Here is a 24,049-nt window from a genome sequence, read left to right on the forward strand (position 1 = left end):
ACGCGAAGCAATAGAAGGCATAAGAAAAACAATTGAAGGGTTAATAGAGGCAGGAGTACTTATTGAGACCGCTAGCTATTGCAACACTCCAATTTTACCAGTAGAAAAAGCCAATAAATCTAAGTGGAGACTAGTGCATGACCTAAGGGCAGTGAATGAAGTAGTGGAAGACTGGCCAGCTGAGGTGCCAAACCCACATACGCTTTTGACAAATGTTCCACCTGCTGCTAACTATTTCACTGTGATTGATCTGTGCTCTGCATTTTTCAGCATTCCTCTAGCAGAAGAAAGCAGAAACCTTTTTTCCTTCACTTACCAAGGTAAACAATACACATACACGAGAATGCCCCAAGGATTTAAACACTCACCTCATGTGTTTAACCAAGTTTTAAAACTTGATCTAGAAGACTTAAGACTGGATAGTACATTAATACAGTATGTGGATGATTTGTTGATCTGTTCAACAACGCTGGAACAGTGCCATCAGGACTCCATTAAAGTCAGAATCAGAAAGAGCTTTATTGCCAAGTGTGCTTGCACACACAAGGAATTTGTTTTGGTACTGAGGCTTCCAGTGGACATATACAAATACAACATGAAACATAATACTACAAATTATAAGAATAAAAAATAAAAATATAAATATATGAGAATAAAACTATCACAGTTGAATAAAACTATCACAGTTGGGTTTAGTCAGAATAGACATTTTCAGATTTACAGATTATGAACCTATTTACAGTGTTTTGAATATTATAAATAAATAAATCTACATATAAGTATCACCTGAGTTGTGGGATATTGCACTAAACAGTGGGAGTATTGCACTTACAGGCATATGCCTTGGGAGGAGTGTTAACTGTTCAGGAGGGAAATGGCCTGTGGGAAGAAACTGTTCCTGTGCCGAGATGTTCTTGTGGCCAGTGATCTGAGTCTCCGTCTTGACGGTAACAGTTCAAACAGGTGGTGTCCAGGGTGAGTGGAGTCTGTGATGATTTTACCTGCTCTCTTCCTCACTCTGGAAGAGTACAGGTCCTGGAGGTTTGGCAGGGGGGCACCAATAATCCTCTCCGCAGTCCGGACTGTCCGTTGTAGTCTCCTGATGTCTGATTTGGTAGCTGAACCAAACCAGACAGTGATGGAAGCGCACAAGACAGACTCAATGATGGCTGAGTAGAACTGAATCAGCAGATCCTGTGGCAGGTTGAACTTCCTCAGCTGGCGAAGGAAGTACAGTCTCTGCTGGGCCTTTTTCACAGTGGAGTCAATGTGATTGTCCCACTTCAGGTCCTGAGAGATGATAGTGCCCAGGAACCTGAATGACTCCACTGCTTCCACAGTGCTGTTCATGATGGTGAGTGGGAGGAGTGCTGAGCTGTTCCTCCTGAAGTCCACGATCATCTCCACTGTTTTGAGCGTGTTCAGCTCAAGGTTGTTATAACTGCACCAGACAGCCAGCTGTTCAACCTCCAGTCTGTAAGCAGACTCGTCACCGTTTCGGATGAGACCGATGACAGTGGTGTCGTCTGCAAATTTCAGGAGCTTGACAGTGGGGTCTTTAGAAGTGCAGTCATTAGTGTACAGGGAGAAGAGCAGTGGGGAGAGAACGCACCCTTGGGGAGCACCAGTGCTGATTGTGAGTGTCTTGGATGTGTGTTTCCCCAATCTCACTCGCTGCTGCCGGTCCGTCAGGAAGCTGGTGATCCACTGACAGATCGAGGATGGTATGGAGAGCTGGGTCAGTTTGGCTGTGAGAAGACCAGGCATGATGGTATTGAAGGCCGAACTGAAGTCCACAAAGAGGATCCTTGCATAACTCCCTGGTCTGTCGAGATGTTGCAGGATATAATGCAGTCCCATGTTGACTGCATCATCCACAGACCGGTTTGCTCTGTAAGCAAACTGAAAGGGATCCAGCAGGGGTCCAGTGATGTCCTTCAGGTGGGCCAGCACCAGTCTTTCAAACGACTTCATGACCACAGACGTGAGAGCGACAGGTCTGTAGTCATTAAGTCCAGTGATTTTGGGTTTTTTGGGGACAGGAATGATAGTGGAGCGTTTGAAGCAGCAGGGAACTTCACACTGCTCCAATGATCTGTTGAAGATCTGCGTGAAGACCGGGGCCAGTTGGTCAGCGCAGGCTTTTAAACAAGCAGATGAGATGCCGTCTGGGCCTGAGGCTTTCCTAGTCTTCTGTTTTTGAAGACTCGGCTCACGTCCTCCACACAGACCTTAAGCTCAGGTTGGATGGCAGGAGGGGGGAGTGATAATTGGAGAACAGGAGGTGATGCTGAATGTGTGAAGTGCAGATCAGACCGGGTGTGTGGTGTGAATGAGGGCTTTTCAAACCGGCAGTAAAATGAATTTAAATCGTCAGCCAGGTGTTGATTGTCCACAGATTGAGGGGATGGTGACTTGTAGTTGGTAATGTTCCTCAGGCCATTCCAGACTGATGATGGGTCGTTGGATGAAAACTGGTTTTTCAGTTTATCAGAGTAGTTCCTTTTAGCAACTCTGATCTCCTTTGTCAATCTGTTTCTGGCCTGGTTATACAAGATTTTATCCCCACTTCTGTAAGCATCCTCTTTGGCATGACGAAGGTGTTTGAGTTTCCCAGTAAACCATGGTTTATCATTAGTGAATGATAAGAATGTCCTGTTAGGAATGCATGTATCCTCACAGAAACTTATATATGATGTTACAGTATCTGTGAGCTCATCCAGATCATTGGTAGGAGCTTCAAAAACAGTCCAATCAGTGCAATCAAAGCAGGCCTGTAGATTCTGCTCTGCTTCATTAGTCCATCTTTTTACAGTCCTTATTCCAGGTTTAGCTGATTTCAGTTTCTGCCTGTAGGTCGGTATGAGATTAACCAAACAGTGATCAGAGAGCCCCAAAGCTGCCCGTGGGACGGAGTGATATGCATTTCTTATTGTGGTGTAACAGGGGTCCAGTATATTACTGTCTCTGGTGGGACATGTAACGTGCTGTCTGTATTTTGGTAGTTCACGGGAAAGATTTGCTTTGTTAAAATCCCCAAGAATGATTAAAAGAGAGTCTGGGTACCTTTGTTCCGTTTCAGATATTTGTTCAGCCAGCTGTTGTAGCGCCGCGCTCGCGCACGCGTCTGGAGGGATGTAAACATTCACGAGAATGTAAGAGGAAAATTCCCGAGGCGAGTAGAAGGGTTTACAGTTTATGAAATGTGCCTCTAAATTAGGAGAGCACATCTTCTTCAGTGTTGTTACATCTGAACACCAACTTTCGTTAATGTAGAAACACAATCCACCACCTCTCGTTTTCCCCGTTAGCTCCGCGATGCGATCCGCTCTGAACAGCTGGAAGCCCGGCAGATGTATTGCGTTGTCCGGTATAGCTTCACTCAGCCAGGTTTCAGTGAAGCACAAAGCAGCAGAGTTTAAAAAATCCTTGTTAGTGTGGGTGAGGAGAAGAAGTTCATCCGTTTTGTTAGGAAGGGATCGGAGATTCGCGAGATGAATGCTGGGGAGTGCAGTGCGCAGGCCGCGCTCGCGGAGTTTAACCAGCGCGCCGGCTCGCTTCCCGCGTTTGCGTCTGAACGCGCGTTTGAACAACAACGCTGTCCCTCCGACGAGAATGTCCAGCAAAACGTCCGAATAATCAAAAACTGTAGAAAAGGTTTCTGGTGTGTGTTTCCTAATGTCCAGTAGTTCGTCTTTGGTGAAACTGATAGGAAAAGAATGACTAAACGCAGAACAAACGAACAAAAACAACACAATAGCTGGAGAGCTCCACACCGAGGCAGCCATCCGCGGCGCCATCTTGGATCAGAAGTATTAACCAAATTAGCAGAAGGTGGCCATAAAGCCACAAAAGAGAAATTGCAATACTGCTTGCCTCAAGTAGAGTATCTGGGTCGATTAATTGCACATCAAACAAAGGCAATATCACCCAGCCAATTGGAAGCAATTAGTAAAGCACCCCAACCGCAAACTGTGGGTCAAATGATGACATTTTTGGGAATGACTGGTTTTAGTGCTGATTGGATAGAAGATTATGCGATCAAAACAGCTCCATTGCGGACCATTATGAGACAGGCTGGTCACCAAAATCTTAGAGCACCATTGAAATGGGATCCTGATGCACTGATAGCATTCAGCTCACTCAAAAAAGAATTACAAACAGCCCCATTATTAACGATTCCAAATGATGACAGAACTTTCCATTTGTATGTAGCAGACAGAAAAGAGGGCTTTGCTTCTGCTGTCCTGATGTAGGAGACATGCAGTGGGCGGAAGAAGCAACCCATTGCCCACTATAGCACCAAATTGGACAGTGTAGCCCAAGGCTACCCACCATGTTATCAACAAGGTCTAGCTGCAGTATACTTTGCTTTTGAGAAAGCCTCTGCTGTTACTATGGGCTATCCAGTCATCATCTATACCCATCATAAGATTGCTGAGTTATTGGAACAGGGACGTTTTGTTTTGACACAGGCCAGATGTTTGGCGTACTCCACATTGTTGACTTATCCTGATATAACAATCAAAAGATGTACCACAACAAACCCAGCTAACTTTGTCCCAGTAGAGGGGGAAGGAACACCTCATGAATGTGTTGCTGCCTCTCTAGCATTCACTCGTCTGAGACCAGATTTGGAATCAACACCAATTGTTGATGCAGACGTGGACTACTTTGTAGATGGCTCATGCTTTAGAGATCACTCGGGTAATCATGCTGGTTTTGCTGTTGTACAACGAGATGGGGACAATTTTACTCCTGTGCTGACACAACGTTGTGAACAGCCTTGTTAAGCACAGTTGGCCAAACTAAAAGACCTTACGGCAGCATGTCTGCTGGCCAAAAATAAAGCAGCCAACATTTATACGGATTCTGCATACGCCCATGGGGTATGCCATCTTTTCGGTGCAGTATGGAAACAAAGAGGATTCAAAAAGAGTGATGGAACCCCAATCCAACATGGGGACCAAATTACTGCATTGATTAATGCTATGATGTTTCCAGCCAAATTGGCCATCGTCAAATGCCAGGCTCACAAGAAAGGAAATGATTTTGTTATCAAAGGCAATAACGCCGCAGATAGCCAAGCAAAATTGGCTTCTGGGTGTCAATCTGCTGTAATGGCACCATCCGTTTTGATCCAGCCCCTCCCTACTATAGAAAGTATTGCCCAAATGCAGTCCAGAGCTACACCACCTGAAATACACTTATGGCAACAAAGGGGGGCGACTAGAGATGCTAATAATATCTGGAGGTCTCATGAAGGTTTTATGATAGCTCCCACCCCACTGCTTAATATTCTTATACCTGACGCCCACAGTTTTGACCACTGTGGAAGGGGGGAGATTATGAGAAAGATAAAAAGACAAGGATTCTGGTCCCCATACTTACAAACAAGGGTAGATGAATTTCTGAGTGAATGTGAAATTTGCGCACAGAACAATGTAAGAAAAGGAACAACAACTCCAATAGGCTCTATTCCAGTTCCAGAAGGACCCTTTAAGCATCTAGTAATGTGGACATGATAAAAGCAGTAAGAGGAAAAAGGTACATGTTGGTCATTATAGACAGATTCAGTAGATGGGTGGAAGCAGAACCATCAGCAGAGCAAGGAGCACAGACAGTGATAAAATTTCTGACGAGAGAGGTCATACCAAGATTTGGTATCCCATCCCAGATCAGTTCAGACAATGGGTCTGCTTTTATTCAAAGAACGGTAAAGGCAGTAATACAACAGTTGAGGATCAAGCAGAGACTGGGGTGTGTCTACCATCCTGAGTCACAGGGACTCGTGGAACGGGTCAATGGGACTATTAAGGCCAAAATCAACAAAATTTGTGCGGACACTAAGCTTAATTGGGTAGGTGCGTTGCCACTCGCACTGATGAGCTATCGAATGCAAACCAACAGGATCACTAATCTGACCCCCCATGAAATGTTGACTGGGAGACCAATGCCTGTGCCTCATTTGAGAGGACCTTATGACGGGCCACCGTTAGAACAGTTACAATTGGAATTAAGGACATATATGAGACAATTGACTGCTATACATGAAGCTATTCATTCACAGGAACAAAACAGGAGACCCAGAGAAGAGGAAGAAGTTCCCTGTCTGGTGGTACCTGGAGACCAGGTATACCTAAGAGTCTTTAGGAGAAGGTGGAATGAGCCACGAAGAGAAGGACCTTATACTGTAGTAAGAGCAACCCCCACAGCAGTACAGGTAGAGGGCAGCACAACCTGGTATCATTTGAATCATTGCACCCGAGTCCCAAGGCTGAGACCTAGAAGGCAAGAGGAGGAAATAGATAGTCAGGAAGGGAGTCAAGAGGAGATAGCTCAAGATGCCCCAGAAGAGCAGGGAACTGAAAGTGAAGATATTAACATTGATGAACCTCATTCTAGGGAGACTGAACACGCTGAGCCAAGGGATGAAATGCCGGAGCGGAATGATGGACAGCCTTCAGAGGACCTGGAGCCTGAAGGTGAGAGAGCTCCTAGTATTGGTCTTTCTGGTGATACACCTCATGCAGCAGCTTCCCCAGACACAATGCCTCCAGGCGAACAATCCCCTGGAGAAGGACCCTCTGCTGATGAACCATACAACTTTGTCACACTCAACCTCCAAGACATCGGCATCCCAGGAATCGACCTCCCAGAAAATGACTTCCCAGACATTGACCTCCCAGAAATTAATCCCCCAGACACTGAATTACCAGACCTCTCAAGCTTTGAGTGGGATAAGTCACCCTAACCTGACTCAACCAACACAAGGTAACAAAGCACGCAGACATAATGTAAAAAGATCCCTGCAGAAAGCTATGACTATTCATGAAGATTATACCCAAACTGAAGTTGATTTGGAAGTAGAACTACAAAAAGAAAAACTGTTGGATGATGCCTATCATAATGAATGGTATAAGTGGGCAGTGTATACTGTAAGACAGGTAAAACAAGGCACATGTGTATTATGCTCACCCTCACCTTTGAAGAAGTTAAGAATAGTACCAAACCAATATGACTACATGCAGTGTGCCAGATTCAATTCACAATATTGTAACAGATCTGGACATGTAATTCCATACTGTCCAGCTGAGTGCCTGGCCATGTTAGGGAACCACTATTATCAAAGATTTTATAACCAGGAGGGTTGGGGAAGTGCATGCAAGGAGCTTGACGTAAGAATAGATAAAGCCAATTAGGAGACCCCACAAAATTACATTCTGGATAAAACATTGGAGTATGAATGTTTTAACAAAACTATGGGCTATCGAAATGTAGGAACCTTTCAAGGTAAATGTGCTATAATTTGGCACCTGGATTATGAGATGTACAACGAGACGAACGTATATAAATCCTCTAGCTCAATATATGCCACAGCAACAATAAATAAAAACATGACAGTAACAGGTGCTCATGAAAACTGCGAGAATGCTACCTTATCCTTTCCCCTGATTGGACCACTTAAAAATCAAACTGAAGCAGTAGCTGATTTCTTTTGGCTATGTGGGGGTAAACGACTAAGAGCCACCCTAGTTGATTGGAAAGGACTCTGTGCCAGGGTGAGGCTAGCTCAAGGAATAGGAATTGTAAACTGGGATCTCAATGAGGAAGAAACGATAGAAAAGTTGAGTAGACATAAGCACAGAGCTAAGAGAGCTTATACCCCAGATCCCAATGTTAAAATTGATGCAATTGGACAGCCTAGAGGAATACCACATGAATTTAAGGCTAGGGATGAAATAAAGTCAGGGTTTGAATCATTTCTTCTATGGGTACCTGTTAATAAGAATACTGAATGTATAAATTACATATACTACAATCAGCAAAGATTTATTAATTATACGGATGATGCACTTGAGGCGCTAGGCCAACAATTAAAAGCCACCAGCAAAATGACATGGCAAAATAGGCAAGCCCTGAATTGGTTATTGGCATATAAGGGAGGAGTATGTGTAATGTTTGGGACTGACTGCTGCACCTTTATTCCTAATAACACAGCCCCCGATGGAACTTTCACTAGGGCTATGAAGAAACTGAAGGCGCTAAGACAAGAGGCTGCTGAAAATGCGGGAAGGGACAGAAATATTGGATACTGGTTTGATTCTTTGTTTGGAGCCTGGAAAGAGTGGCTGATTAAGGTGGGGATAAAAATAGTTGTGGTTGTTGTTGTTGCTCTTTTGCTGTTCTGTTGCGTTATACCTTTTCTCAGATCCATGTTGGCCACTGCAGCTGCTCAGTCAATGACCCGAGCCAAGCAGATGATCAATGTGTCGGTTAACCGAGACAGAGTTGACATTGGATGCAACTCAGGAGTCTATCCTATTGGACCAGGCCTGGATGAGTTAGATGAGTTCTAATGAAAAAAGGTAAAAGGACTGGGGGTACCTGTTAATTTTGTTATAAGGTTTTTGACTTTGTTTTTTGACAAGAGAGGGAGTTAGAAAACTCTGTCTTTCTTTTTGGGGGTAAAAATAGGAAGCTTGTTAGAACATGCATGGGTAGAGTAGGGAGTTAGTAAGATGGGCAGTTATGCATTTATTTTAAGGGCCCCCGTCCTGTATATCTTAAACTTATAATCATGTTAAGATATTTTTTTATATAATCACACTACTGTCACAAATTTTAATGCAAGACTGAAGGGAAATAGAAGGTTTAAAACAGAACATTACCCGTGATATGAGGTGATGTAATTGTATGCAAAAGAAATGAGAGTGTTTTTGTTATTTTTAGATCACTTTATCCACCTTTTTACATATATGGGCATATTACAGTAACAAAACGTAGAAGCCTTGACATTGTGTGCATTTAGACTACTGGAACTGTTGTATATAAGATGTAAAAGAGGAATTATTTGCAAGCGCGGTCATCTACTGTTGTTTCAACAAAGGGCAGACTCAACTGGTGGTTTAAAAACCCGCTGTCTGCTCCAACACCAGATAGCGCCCTAGGCACTGCCAGGGCACCTCTGGCAACGGTGTAGCAACCCAGATAGCGCCACGGGCCACCAGGAAGCGCCTGCATGGTTCCTCTGGCATCGTGGGACAATTGTAACTTCGAGACTATACACTGTATGATGAATACACTGAATGTTTGAAGCTGCTTTGTCCATATAGAGAATGATGGTTTGACAGGAAGGCGAGATCTTTTACTCCACTCCAGACAAATGGGGGTGGAGATGTTTGGTCTCACTCTTCCTCCAGGGTGTACCTCTGTGATAACAGGTCTATTGGTAGAATGACTGGATGGTCTAAATTGATCATATTGGTAGGATATGAAAGAGACCTGCTCATGGAGATACATCCTGGGAAAATTGAAGGTGGGACTAGAGTTAGTCCCAAAGGGGGGATGTGTTGGAGAATTCTGTTACCCCTCCTCTATCTGATGCTCAAGTCTGAATGCTGTAATGCTGAGCAATAGTAGGCCATAGGTAGGGTGACCAGACGTCCCGTTTTTCCCGGGACAGTCCCGTATTTCAACTCTAATTTTAGTGTCCCGACTTATTATGAAAAAATCATGTTTTGTCCCGTATTTCATCGTTAATATATATTTTAGGTTTTTTATTTTATTTTATTTTTTCCTGAGTGATAGCGCGAGTACTCTTCGAAATAGCCTAATAATAAAACTAGCAAATCACCTCATATATTTTCCTCATAGAGAAAACATTTTTCCATCCAATAAGAGAAGGCAGAAGGACAATTCCATCCAATCACAATTCACTCAATCAACTTGCATTTAGTGAAGGCGGAATCTGACGTCACAGTTAAGTGTATACGAGACGAGAGCAAACGGATAAGCTTGACTCAGGTGCAAAGATGTCAAAGAAGCGTACATGTACATTTAATGAGGATCTTCAAAAAGAGTTTAAATTTCTCAAAAGAGAGTCACTATCAGAGGCAAGTAAATTAAGATGCGACATTTGCGGGGCTCGCTTTTCCATTGCTCACGGAGGCCGAGCCGACATTACGCAGCATATGCACACAAAAAAGCACATGGACGCTGCTAAAAGTAAGTGTGCTACTCCAACTGTCAGCGAATTTTTTGTGAAGCAAAGTTGCGAATCTGATAAAGTGCATGCAAGTGAAGGACTTTTTGCATACCATTCTGTTATTCATGGCCATAGTTTTCAGTCAGCTGACTGCACTGCAAAATTGATCAAGAAATTGTATGATCCGAAATTTTCTTCTGCTCGCACTAAATCTGAGGCTATAATATGCAACGTTCTTGGTCCTTTGTCAGAGGAAGAAGTTCAGCATGATTTGGACAAGTGCTCCTGTGTCACATTAACTGTGGATGCATCCAACCACAAAGACATTAAATTGTTTCCTGTGCTTGTGCGATACTTCAAGCAACTAGAGGGTGTAAAGGTCAAGATAATTGAATTTTCATCTCTGCCAGGTGAGACATCTGATTTGCAAACTGCCTACATTTCCCATGTCATTGAAAAACATGGCCTTGATCAGAAAATAGTTGCACTTTGTTCTGATAACACTAACACAAACTTTGGTGGTGTTAAAAGAGCTGGTAAAGGCAATATCTGGAGAAAGCTGCAAATGCAGCTAGGAAGGGATATTCTGGGCATTGGCTGTAATGCACACATCATCCACAATACCCTGCAAACAGCAGTGGATTGCTTACCAATTGATTTGGAGTGTTTTGCTGTGAAGGTATACAAATACTTTCATATCTATACAGTGCGCGTAAGGGAGCTCAAGGAGTTTTGTGACTTTGTACAGCTGGACTATCAAAAATTACTGCAGCATGGTAGCACACGTTTCCTCTCTCTTGGTCCAGCTCTTGAACGAATTCTGCACCTTTTTGATGGTCTACGTGCATACTTTCTTTCTGAAGAAAAGTGGCCAAAGTTTCCAAAAGACACATTCAGCAGCCCTTGCACAAAACATTGGCTCGGATTTGCACTTAAGCAAACTTCAGCTTTCCATCGTGCACTGGCGACAGTAGAGCAAGAAAATATATCTGCCACAGAAGTGGCTTTGCACATTTATGATCTGAGAAATGTCTTGCAGGCCAGGCTGGAGGAATCATTCATTCCCTCTGACATCAAAACACAGTTAGACACCCTTGTTGAAGCTGGTGACATAAAAGCTGATGATTTTTATTGTGCAGTGAGAAGCTTTTACTCAGCATCAGTGGATTACCTTGACAATTGGAGCTGCTCACTGGAGAATACAAGAGAACTAGAGTGGGTCCTACTGAGAAGTGTTCCAGAATGGAGAGACATTCAGAGCAGCCTCAGCAAGTTCTACTCAAGAATACCTGCTCTCACATCAGTTGACGAAACCATGCTCTTTGATGAGTGGGCCTGTGCTAAAAACATTGTCACTTGTCACATCACTGAGTGGAACAAAAACAAGGTGGCTGTGTCTGATAGATGGACAGACGTGTTTAGTGAGATGGGGAGCAAGTCACTCAACTTTGGAGTCTTATCTTTGGCTGTGGAGTTTGTTTTATGCCTGCCTGGTACATCTGCACCTGTGGAGCATGTGTTCTCGTTAATGAATGCATCATGGACGGATGAAAAATCTCGACACAGTGTAACAACAATGAAGGCAATGCTTTTCGTACGAATTAATTTCGGACTGGACTGCTCCGCATTTTATGATAAACTCTTAAAAGACAAGCGCACGCTGGCAAAAATTGGTTCCAGTGAAAAATACAAAACAGCAACAGTGAATGATGCTGTTGAACCATCTTGTTCCCACTGATCTGCAATTTTATGTAAGTCTACATTTATTTTTTTACATAGCTAACAATATTATTAAGTGTAAATACTTGTATGTGTGCAGTAGGTGTTGTGGGTCTGTGGGTTCTGTGTCTGTCCCGTATTCCACTCTGAGAAATCTGGTCACCCTAGCCATAGGGCAATGTAGAGTTGGAAAAGTACCTTTAATGCATAGATGACGTTGGTGCAAGGTACAGGAAAGTACTAAAAAACATATATGATGTAATATTTTTAAAAAAACTATACATGTGATACTCCGCCACCAATAGAAATAAGGCCTCGGAGCATGTGATCTTAATGGTGGCGTGATACCAAGGAGGAGCAATGTGTAAGAGATAACGGTACAAACACTAATTGGACACTGGCGATAAGAAAGATGTATAAAATCTATGTTTCAACCACTGTAAGATCAGATGATTCAGCTGACCATCTCACTTTGTTGAATTGCTCAATAAAGTTCTTCTTCTGAGACCTGGAACTTCGACTCTGAAAACTTTTTGAAGACTAACTCCTACTAGACTCTGAAAAACTACTGATCAGGACCAGAGAACAGCAATTAGCCACGACAGTAGCTGTCAGTTCACCAAAAACTCTCAGTCCTGCCGATCGACTGTCCTGCACAGAGCAGGTTTGGGCACCCCTGTGTGCTATACATTATTATATTTAAATTCATTTTGGAAGTGTCATTATAATAGTTGCAAGTTATTGTTGTCTCTGATTCAAGAGGATGCATATTTTCAGCTGCTTTTGCACCTTTTCAGAGCATACTTTAGGTGTCTGGCCCTCATTAAAACCTCTGCTGGCAGCAGTGGGATTCGAACCCACGTCCCCGAAGAGACTGGAGCCTAAATCCAGCACCTTAGACTCCTCGGCCACGCTTGTTTGGCCACTCTAGTGGGCCATTCTCTGGCCATTAAATTTCAGAAATAGAGAAATTTTTGGGTGTTGACCTTCATCGTCAGGCTCTGAAGCCCGCCGAGTTCGGCCAAGGAAAGCAAAAAAGGCTGAGTTTTGAAGAGACTGGGAGCAAGCAGTGTCACTTCTCCAGTCTTTTCACAATTGCCTTCTAAAATGAACATTTGGCAGCGGTGGGATTTGAACTCACGTCCCCGAAGAGACTGGAGCCTTAATCCAGCGCCTTAGAGCGCTCGGCCACGCTACCTTGTGAGAATGCCTTCTGTGGGCCATTTTCGCCAATTTTTTCTTTTAGTGTCTCACTTCTCCATAGTTAAATCAGTTGAAATTCTTCATGCTTTGAAGGAGCTCCTCGACAGGTGGAAAGGCCTATTAAGTAGAGGGGGGGTGCAGTTACACTCTCTTGGAGGCCCCCCTCCCTGCAGATTGCAATTCCATCTCTAATCAAACACAACTGAATTACCTAATCAAAGCATTTGGGCCATACTCCAAAATGGCAGCCAGATGTTGCGCAGTTAAACTCAAAATCAAGAGGTAGCAGTCAGTTCACCAAAAACTCTTCAGTCCTGCCGATCGACTGTCCTGCTATACATTACTATTATATTTAAATTCATTTTGGAAGTGTCATTATAATAATTGCAAGTTATTGTTGTCTCTGATTCAAGAGGGTGCATAGTTTCAGCTGCTTTTGCACCTTTTCAGAGCACACTTTAGGTGTCTGGCCCCCATTAAAACCTCTGCTGGCAGCGGTGGGATTCGAACCCACGCCCCCGAAGAGACTGGAGCCTGGGGCCTAAATCCAGCGCCTTAGACCCCTCGGCAACGCTACCCCGGCTTGCCTACTCCAAAATGGCAGCCACATGTGTCGCAGTTAAACTCAAAATCAAGAGGTAGCTGTCAGTTCACCAAAAACTCTCAGTCCTGCACAGAGCAGGATTGGACACCCCTGTGTGCTATACATTATTATTATATTTAAACTTCATTTTTGAAGTGTCATTATAATATTTGCAAGTTATTGTTGTCTCTGATTTTAGAGGGTGCATATTTTCAGCTGCTTTTGCACCTTTTCAGAGCACACTTTAGGTGTCTGGCCCTCATTAAAACCTCTGCTGGCAGCGGTGGGATTCAAACCCACGCCACCGAAGAGACTGGAGCCTTAATCCTGCGCCTTAGACCGCTCGGCCACGCTACCTTGTGAGAATGCCTTCTGTGGGCCATTTTCGCCAATTTTTTCTTTTAGCGTCTCACTTCTCCATAGTTAAATCAGTTGAAATTCTTCATGCCTTAAATATAAGGGCCGAGCGGTCTGAGGCTGGTAAACAGTAAAGGGAAAAAAACTGATTTGCTTTTTACTGGAATACTGTACATGTGGACATACAGTTCCCAACGAATAAATTTAGTGTAAAATGGTGGATTGCATGTTTTGTATGCAAATACCTGTAAAACTGAAACACAAAAGTCTATGAAGTTTTTGTAATACAATAGCCAGTATTTTGAAACCTGGAATACTTTCATTGACTGCATGTACCTTGTGAAGTGTAAACAAGTGTTATTCTTTGACAGAATAATTTCATTCTGAGTCAGATTTCCAGTGTTTTGGTAAAGTTAGTGTGTGCAGAGAAAGATGTGTTCTATTTTGAAATGAAGAGTTAGTATATATTTACAGTTTTTTTCAATTGTTTACACGCAATTTTGAAAACCTCTACCTCCTTCTCCTCTTCATCTACCTCCTCTTCCTCTACCTCCTTCTCCTCCTCCTCTACCTCCTTCTCCTCTTCCTCTACCTCCTTCTCCTCTTCATCTACCTCCTTCTCCTCTTCCTCTACCTCCTTCATCTCCTCTTTGAGCCCCCCCTCTTATTCTCACTCTTCTTCTTCTTCTTCTTCTAGCTCCTTCCATTTTTGTTGAAGACAGGTGAACTCACCTGCTGCCTTTTATAGCACTCCTGAGTGATGTGTTTTCAAATTAGCACATGTGTGCTTCCACGCCTGATGGATGTGCATATCCAATTCATTCATTAGTGTGGTCAATGGCAATCCGGGGCTTTGTAATGACAAGGAAGTAACCTCACAATCCTTATCTGTGTCTAAGGTGTGAAAATGTGTGTAGAGTTTTACAAATCACTGTGTGTAATGTTTTGCTAAAAGGGTAAAGCAGACATTGTGTGTAATGTTGTGCAATGTGTGGAGGGGTTTTGCTCATTGGAGTAGAATTTTGCAAATTTTGTGGAAATTTTTATTTTAATGTGTAAACAATCATAAAAATCTGTAACAAAATGTGTTCTTGAAAAGAAAATTATCCATTTGGCCAATTGTGTTTTGTTGGTGTGAGTCTGTGTTAAGAGTTTAGGAAAAAGTATCTGAAGTATGGGTAAGCGCTTGTTAGCGATTGAAAAAAACTGTAAATACTTTTGAAAACATATTCAAATAAGCGGCGATCCTAAATTGCAATATTATTTCCCACTATTACTGTTTTTGACTGTATTTTAATCATATTTCAAAAACAAAAAGAATCTTACTGAACATAGACCTTTAAACAGTATTGTATAATTCCATCTAGGATTAGTTAAAATTATTGGACAGTTATGACTGTTTCTTTCTCTTGTTATATATGCAACATATATTATATTTCATTGCATGTTGTCTCGGTAAGTAATTTCAAATTTTATTGGTCTAAAATAATTGAATTTGCATATTAACTGTCACAACTCAGTAGAGTCACACAAATTAGTGCTAGCAGCTGACACAATTCTGAAAACTATTGGAACAAATGTATACATTTTATTCTATAAACCTTAAGTACGTATTTGACATCCAATATTGTCTATTTTATATGAGGGTAGTCTTGGATAGATAAAGCGGTAATTAAATAAATGACCTGCTAGACTAAATGTTTTGTCTTTTTCCTTCACAGACTACTCCTTCGGGGGCATTACTGCAAGATGCATCTGCAGTTCGACTGCATCGTTTGTGGTCGGACACTTTGCCACCAGAGGATCACAGGTGGATTGCCAGCAGGCTTTTTAAAATGGGGCCCATGGGAAAACCAGAGCTTCGAGACAACCTACAGCTCTGGTATTACCCACCACAGCCAGCACTTATTTACAACCAGGCTCCAGCTCCAGACAGATTTTTTTGTCATGCTCTGTTGCTGTGGATGCCGCACAAGCTGTGGAAGATCAAGGCTCTCTGTCCCAATTCTGCCTGCGGGCAGCATCAGCTGACTGGAGGCGGTCTGCACAAAAGGGCATGGCAGGTTCTGGACATCGATAGGATGTACAACATGGTCACAGAAACCCTCATCTGTACCAAGTGTAAAGCCTTGCATGTGTCCTGGAGTCAGACTTTCCTGCAACAGCTGGATCTGGGCCATCGCTCTGAATTTCGGGTCATCCTCACGCGGAAGTAAGTATACTTTAATTCCACATCCAGTTGATAGCCCATCATCACATACATGTTTGCAAATACTTTACAAATCAATTATGTAAAATATATGAATGTGTGGATTTTGTTTTTCCTAAGGTATGCCTGTGATATGAGAGTCATTCGGCTCCTGCGTGAGCGTGGCCTAGGCAACAGTCCCACGCGGGTCATCAAACAGCTGCGTGAGAACCACAGCGAGGAGTGGCTCCAGCGTATGGCCCGGTACACCACCCAATGTGTGGACTTCCTCAAACGACCCGGGGTGTTGCAAATACAATTCCAAGAACCCCCAGAGCCTACAGTGGTCCCAAGCTGCAAGTGGCTGCTCACCGTGTACAGCCAAGACATCCTGACAAGGCTGGATGAAATCCATGCAAGGATAACATCTACGTATGGTTCAGTCTTGAAGATGGATTCCACTAAAAAGGTTAGCAGGGGATTTTTGTTAATTTATGGTGTTTACTGTTATATCATTATCAGAGCATGAGTATCATATTCTACATGGTGTGATGTTTCATTGCATTGCATGCGTCCTGTCATCTACTGCAGATCACTAAGAAGCTGGCTGGGACGGCAAGGGGAACGGGACTCTGGCTTACCTCTGTTGGCAATGAGTTTGGTCAGGTGCTCATGAGTGTGCTGACAGCACAGGAAGGAGCAGGACTGGACATGATGGTCGATGGTCTGGTGAAAAGGTACCAGTGGCTAGTGTGGATCCACCTGCTGTTTTGTACGTGGACTGTGGCTGCTGCACTGATGTGGGTGAGACCAAGCTGAAAACCAGATTCAGAGGGTGGCCTGATCTCATGATTCGCTTGGACATCTGGCATTTTATGCGCAGGATTGCCATGGGGTGTACAACTGATGCCCATCAGCTGTATCCCATCTTCATGTCACGGCTGTCAGCGTGCATTTTTGAGTGGGATGCGGCTGATGTTTCTATGCTTCGCAAAGCATAGAGAGAGCTGTTGATATCCCAGGGTTGGCCTGCGCTGACAGATGAAGATGTCAACAAGCATCTTACCAGGAATGAGCTGGCACTCCATTGCCGGAGGAGGACCTGTGGAGAGGAGACTACCATCCTTCTCCTTGAGCGGCTGCTTACAGAGCTCCTGAGCAGCAAGGGCAAAGACTCCCTGGGTGTTCCTCTCCTGGACCGAGAAAGGATGGAGCACATCTGGAATGTCCAGAAGAAGCATGTGAAATGCATTCAAGACCCCCCTGGTGTTGTGCTCTATACAGAGACAGGGAGCCTAAACAAGGGAGGCGTGCTTCTGAAGACCTACAGATGTGCCAGAGGCTCCACTTCTCTCGAGTCCTTTCATTTACACCTGAACCGTTTCATCCCAGGTATTGTCTTTGTCACACACACTGTGCATGTGTAAAGAAAGAGCATTAAGTGTTTTTGTGTGTTCCTTTAACACCTCCTAAACACTGTTGTGTCTATTTACAGGGACCAGTGCAAACAGTCTGAACTTTCAGATTTATCTGCTGGAGGGTCTACACCGGTGGAACCAGGACCGGGAGGCTGCTTCCCTGTCATCGGAGCCATAAGCTTTGCGCAGCTACACAGGAGAACTTGTTCACTGTGTAAACGGCAATTATGAAAAGCTGTTTGGCAGGAAAGTGGTCCCCACGTTTTGTCCCCCTGCATGTTACACCGGTGAGAATTATTTTATATATTTTTTATTTTATCAACTTGCAATTTCTGTGTAACCTCCGTCTATATGTCAGATTTAACCCTATAGAGTCGATTGTATCATAATTGATATGCAAGTTTCTAAAGGACTCTAAATGATCAACATGATCAAAACTTTTTAGGAAACATGCCCTCTGTCGTCTGATTGATTATAGTCTTTTAGTATAATTGTAAAAGTGTCCACCTTCAGCTCGTGCTTCACGTTTCTTTTCATTGTGAAACCTTTACTGATTTTATAAAGTAATTGTAAGAATAACTTTTATATTGTTAGTAATATTTAATGACTAGTTACTAGACTGAAGCAGCTTGGGTTCACTTGATTAGAAAATCATGTTACATGTAAATATCAAAATGATCATCAGACTTTTCTCTCAATCATCATTGTATTGCATTTCATTTCATGTTTTGCCCCCATAATTAAACGTGTTGGGCCTCTAAATAATACTGTTTTTTTTTTTTTCTCCTTGACGATGAGCTCTATATTCTCACACTATATGAGCTACTACAAAAGCCTAATGTATCAAATATGATACACAAGATTCTATTTAATTTCCGTTTGTTTATTGTTTTTATTTCAGGTGAGCTCATTGGAGTGCAGTATCTGTTCCAGCAGACTGGTCAGGCACTGCAGGACATGAATCCTGACTCTGAACAGACAGCAGAGCTCATTGAGGACCTCAGTGTGGAGAAGCGAGATGAAGATGAGGGCTTCTGTGACATCAGCGAGGATCACACAATAGCAGATCTGGAGGCTGTTCTGTCACCACCCTCTTCCACACTGACACTGGGTTCTTCTACCCTGGTCACCAGCAGTGCCACACCTGTACTGGGCTCCACATCCCCTTCACTGGTCCCTGACCCCAAACTTGTCCTCACACAGTCTCCTTCATCACCTGGACCCTCAGGGACTGCTGTCACACCTGTTCCCTCTGAAACATCTGTTTCAACTCTCCCCTCAGAGCCAGAGGATGCTGGTCGGGATGATGATGAAGAAGAGACGGTAAATACTACTCCTTTGTATGTCTTTCAAATTAACTAGAATAATTATGATGAATTAACATCCAGTGCTTTAAATCCAGACTTTCCACATATTTTACATTTAAAAGTACAGCCTAAATTAATTTGTAAGCTGCAAATACACATCAAGTCAAGTCATCTTTATTTATTTGGTGCTTTGTAAAATGTCAAGAATGGCGCTCTCTGCTTTGTACTATACAGTGCTTTACGGTGATAAACAGGAAAATAACACAATCAGTTATGGAATTATGCATTAGACAGATGTGATGTAATAATTGTATTGCATGTTTGTGTTTTTTAATAGGCTGTTGACTACCAAAATATCCCGGGTTATCAACATGTGGTCCAGCTGACAGAATATCTGGTGGATCTCCGGGACCACACAGCCCTCAGCCTGACCAACCAGGAAGCCAACACCATAATTGCTCTTTGGCAGAACCTGGATGACCGGGACAAGGAACAGGTGGTGTATGACAGTCGATGCCGAAAGAGACTGCTGAGTGGACGCTTCAAGGTCCCGAAGAAGCCAACTCACCCTGGTGTAGAGAGCACCACCAGATGTGTGCTGGGTGCAAGCAGCGCACCTGCTCAGTGGCCTGACTATTGCCGTCTGGTGGAGACCATCTTCATCAGACTTTGCACTGTCCACCCAAGCCCCAAAAGAAAAGGCAAGGGAGCCCTGTCAAGATGGTCTCTGATCCTGCAAGACTATCGCAGGATAAGGCAGCTTGTACTGGGCAACAGCTTGGTGATGGGAGGAACATCCATGCAGCTGGTGGAGGTTAACCAGAACACCCTGATTCAGTGGTATAACAAAAGACAGAAAAAGCAGGAGCTGTCTGTGCTGCTTCAGGACATTCAGTTGCCTCAGCCCCTCCCTGAAGCTCATGAGCCTCTCCAGGTAGCCAAACGTCTACGGACTGAGCCAGAACAACCAGGGGAGCAGCACCAGTACAAGCTACCAGAGAGCACAGCTGGTCAGGCAAAGCAGAGGGCAGACTTCTGTTGGGCGACCCCCTCTCAGACCCAAGGCACCAGCGCAGAGTCAGACGTTGCTGACACCATCTGCATCTGGAGCATCACTGCAGATGGTACCAAATATACTTATACCATCAGCACCAGGTTTCCAGGGTGTGCCAATGTTCCAGGCTGTGCCAATATTCCAGGGTGTGCCAATGTTCCAGGGAGTGCAAATGATCCAGGGCATCCCAATGGCCCAGGGGATGCAAATGATGCAGCCACTGTTACAGCCAACAGCTGTACAGGGAACCCGCTTACCCGCTTCACCAGCTGCCAATCCAGACGCCATGCCCAAGAGACCCTACAGGAGAACCGTAGAGGCCAACACTTGCAAAAAATGTGGCCAATTTAAAACAAGTGCAAAAGGACATAGCCAGTACAGGGGCAGGGTGTACTGCTGCCCACAGACTGAAACTGTTTCAAAAGAGGTGTGGTTCGAGGAAATGCGGAGAACCATTTCCAAATAATGTATATATTTTCATGTATATAGCATCATGGTAAATGGTAAATGGACTGCATTTATATAGCGCTTTAACAGACCCAATGGCCACCAAAGCGCTTTACATATTGCCTCACATTCACCCATTCACGCACTCATTCACACACCGACGGCGGTGTCAGCCATGCAAGGCGCCATCCAGCTCGTCGGGAGCAGCCGGGGTTAGGTGTCTTGCTCATGGACACCTCGACACTTGGTCAGGTGGAACCGGGGATCGAACCACCAACCTTTCAGTTTGTAGACAATCTACATGAACCACTTAGCCACTGCCGCCCCGTATATATATCATATATATATATCATGTATATAGTGTGAACAGTTGTTTAAATAGTTAATACTTGTGATGAATATTATTTAATTGTTTTTTTAACGTTATTTAACATTTTAACTTTTTATTTCTTGTTTTTGAAAACCTATTTAACTTTTCATTTTATTTATTTATTTTTAAAACATGTTACCAGTATTTAACATTTTAATATTCATTACTGTTCTGTTGGTATGATTGGAAAATAAAAACAAATTGGCAAGTGATTTCTTTTTGACTTTGACTTTCATATAACACTAGTTCATCAGAACACTGCAACAATATAACATTTGTATATAAAAAATATAATGTATACATTTTGTTATTCTTGTGATTGACATTTTCAGCATATTAGTTACTATTTAATGGGTTGCATCTTTGTTCATTACAAATAACAGATTTGCAAGTGTCTTGTTTGAATGTAACCTAAAAAAATACTTAATCAGATCAATAATAATACAACAACTACTAAATAATAACACTGTTCCATTGGCAATTATATATTTTTATGAAAGAATATCAAAGAAACACAACAAACAAATTACATATGTATATTTTATTAACACTGGAACAGTATGCATTCAAAAAGAATTTGCTTATTTACTTTTACTTTCATATAACACAATATTTCATCAGTACACTGCACCAATATAACATTTGTATTTAAAAAGATAATTTGTCCATTTTGTTATTCTTGTGACAGACATTCTTCATATTAGTTACTATTTAATGGGTTGCATCTTTGTTCGTTGCATAATAATGCAAATAACATTTTTTTTTAATGAAAGAATTTCAAAAAACAACAAACAAATTACATATGTATATTTTATAAACACTGGAACAGTATGCATTAAAAAATTTAGCTTATTTACTTTTACTTTATTATAACAATATTTTATCAGTACACTGCAACAATATAACATTTGTATATAAAAATATAATTTGTACATTTTGTTATTCTTGTGAAACATTTTACAGCATATAAGTTACTAATTAATGATTTGCATCTTTGTTCATTGCATAATAATGCAAATAACATTTTTTTTCATGATAGAATATAAAAAAATAAATAAAAAAAAATTAAATATGTATATTTTATTAAAACGGGAACAGTATGCATTTAAAAATAATGATTATTTATTCAAATAATAAATATTACAAAAAGTTGTCTTTAGCTGGATTCGAACCCCGGTCTTGGTGCACACCTGCAATAGAAAACAGTGTGATATAAATGCGTGATTTTCAGACACGAAGAAACCGGAAAATGTATCATAAGATCTATGCTAATGAAGGCATATCTTTGAACATCAAATTTCAGCCTTTCTTTTCTTCGTTTTTTCTTTCTCTTCTTCTTCCTTCCCTCTTTTCTTCCCTTCTTCCCCACCTTTGTTGGACTATTGTTCCCCAGCTTGGCTCTGAAGCCCGCCGAGTTCGGCCAAGGAAAGCAAAACAGCTGAGTTTTGAAGAGACTGGGAGCAAGCAGTGTCACATCTCCAGTCTTTTCACAATTGCCCTCTAATATGCAAACTTGGCAGCGGTGGGATTTGAACCCACGCCCCCGAAGAGACTGGAGCCTTAATCCAGCGCCTTAGACCGCTCGGCCACGCTACCTTGTGAGAATGCCTTCCGTGGGCCATTTTCACCAATTTTTTCTTAAATCAGTTAAAATTCTTCATGCCTTGAAGGACCTCCTCGACAGGTGGAAATGCCTACTAAGTAGAGGGGGGTCGCAGTTACACTCTTGGAGGCCCCCCTCCCTGCAGATTGCAATTCCATCTCTAATCAAACACAACTGAATCACCTGATCAAAGCCTTTGGGCCATACTCCAAAATGGCAGCCAGATGTGTCGCAGATCAACTCAAAATCAAGAGGTAGCTGTCAGTTCACCAAAAACTCTCAATGAGTAAAATTTGCAAACTCCATTAATAAAGACCAGGGGTGCCCAGTCCTGCCGATCGACTGTCCTGCACAGAGCAGGATTGGGCACCCCTGTGTGCTATACATTATTATTATATTTAAATTCATTTTGGAAGTGTCATTGGAAGAATGCCTTCCGTGGGCCATTTTCACCAATTTTTTATTTTAGTGCCTCACTTCTCCATAGTTAAATTTATTTATTTAAATTCAATTTGGAAGTGTCATTATAATAATTGCAAGTTATTGTTGTCTCTGATTCAAGAGGGTGCATATTTTCAGCTGCTTTTGCACCTTTTCAGAGCACACTCTAGGTGTCTTGCCCTCATTAAAACCTCTGCTGGCAGCGGTGGGATTCGAACCCACGCCCCCGAAGAGACTGGAGCCTAAATCCAGCGCCTTGGACCCCTCGGCCACGCTACCCCGGCTTGGTTACTCTAGTGGGCCATTTTCTGGCCATTAAATTTCAGAAATAGGGAAATTGTTGGGTGTGGACCTTCATCGTCAGGCTCTGAAGCCCGCCGAGTTCGGCCAAGGAAAGCAAAAAAGGCTGAGTTTTGAAGAGACTGGGAGCAAGCAGTGTCACTTCTCCAGTCTTTTCACAAGTGCCTTCTAAAACGTAGACTTGGCAGCGGTGGGATTTGAACCCACGCCCCCGAAGAGACTGGAGCCTTAATCCAGCGCCTTAGACCAAAGTAGAAGGGGGATGCAGTTAGACTCTTGGAGGCCCCCCTCCCTGCAGATTGCAATTCCAACTCTAATCAAATACAACTGAATTACCTAATCAAAGCCTAATCAAATTACCTAATCAAAGCTTGGCCACGCTACCTTGTGAGAATGCCTTCCTTGGGCCATTTTCGCCAATTTTTTATTTTAGTGTCTCACTTCTCCATAGTTAAATCAGTTGAAATTCTTCATGCTTTGAAGGAGCTCCTCGACAGGTGGAAAGGCCTACTAAGTAGAGGGGGGACGCAGTTACACTCTTGGAGGCCCCCCTCCCTGCAGATTGCAATTCCATCTCTAATCAAACACAACTGAATTACCTGATCAAAGCCTTTTGGCCATTTACTGGCCATTAAATTTCAGAAATAGGGAAATTGTTGGGTGTGGACCTTTATCGTCAGGCTCTGAAGCCCGCCGAGTTCGGCCAAGGAAAGCGAAAAAGGCTGAGTTTTGAAGAGACTGGAGCAAGCAGTGTCACTTCTCCAGTCTTTTCACAAGTGCCTTCTAAAACGTAGACTTGGCAGCGGTGGGATTTGAACCCACACCCCGAAGAGACTGGAGCCTTAATCCCACGCGTTAGACCGCCCGACCATGGTACCTTGTGAGAATGCTTTCCGTGGGCCAATTTCATTTGGAAATTTTTATTTTAATGTGTAAACAATCATAAAAATCTGTAACAAAATGTGTTCTTGAAAAGAAAATTATCCATTTGGCCAATTGTGTTTTGTTGGTGTGAGTCTGTGTTAAGAGTTTAGGAAAAAGTATCTGAAGTATGGGTAAGCGCTTGTTAGC

The 24,049-nt window shown here is 42.8% G+C and overlaps 5 non-coding genes across 5 annotated transcripts; all 5 read right to left on the reverse strand.

Moving 5' to 3' along the window:
• Positions 1 to 12,823: 12,823 nt before the first annotated feature.
• Positions 12,824 to 12,905, reverse strand: trnal-aag (transfer RNA leucine (anticodon AAG)). The gene has a single exon. It is a non-coding gene; the product is annotated as a tRNA-Leu (tRNA).
• Positions 12,906 to 13,399: 494 nt separating this feature from the next.
• On the reverse strand, positions 13,400 to 13,488 carry trnal-uag (transfer RNA leucine (anticodon UAG)). The gene is given in 2 exon segments: positions 13,400 to 13,443; positions 13,451 to 13,488. It is a non-coding gene; the product is annotated as a tRNA-Leu (tRNA).
• Positions 13,489 to 13,768: 280 nt separating this feature from the next.
• trnal-aag (transfer RNA leucine (anticodon AAG)) lies at positions 13,769 to 13,850 on the reverse strand. The gene has a single exon. It is a non-coding gene; the product is annotated as a tRNA-Leu (tRNA).
• An 8,298-nt stretch (positions 13,851 to 22,148) lies between these two features.
• Positions 22,149 to 22,230, reverse strand: trnal-aag (transfer RNA leucine (anticodon AAG)). The gene has a single exon. It is a non-coding gene; the product is annotated as a tRNA-Leu (tRNA).
• Positions 22,231 to 22,875: 645 nt separating this feature from the next.
• Positions 22,876 to 22,957, reverse strand: trnal-uag (transfer RNA leucine (anticodon UAG)). The gene has a single exon. It is a non-coding gene; the product is annotated as a tRNA-Leu (tRNA).
• Between the last annotated feature and the right edge of the window lie 1,092 nt (positions 22,958 to 24,049).

This window comes from Siphateles boraxobius, unplaced genomic scaffold, assembly GCF_051911475.1.
Source record: "Siphateles boraxobius isolate OS27281-9 unplaced genomic scaffold, OSU_SipBor_1 12, whole genome shotgun sequence".
Lineage (NCBI taxonomy): Eukaryota > Metazoa > Chordata > Actinopteri > Cypriniformes > Leuciscidae > Siphateles > Siphateles boraxobius.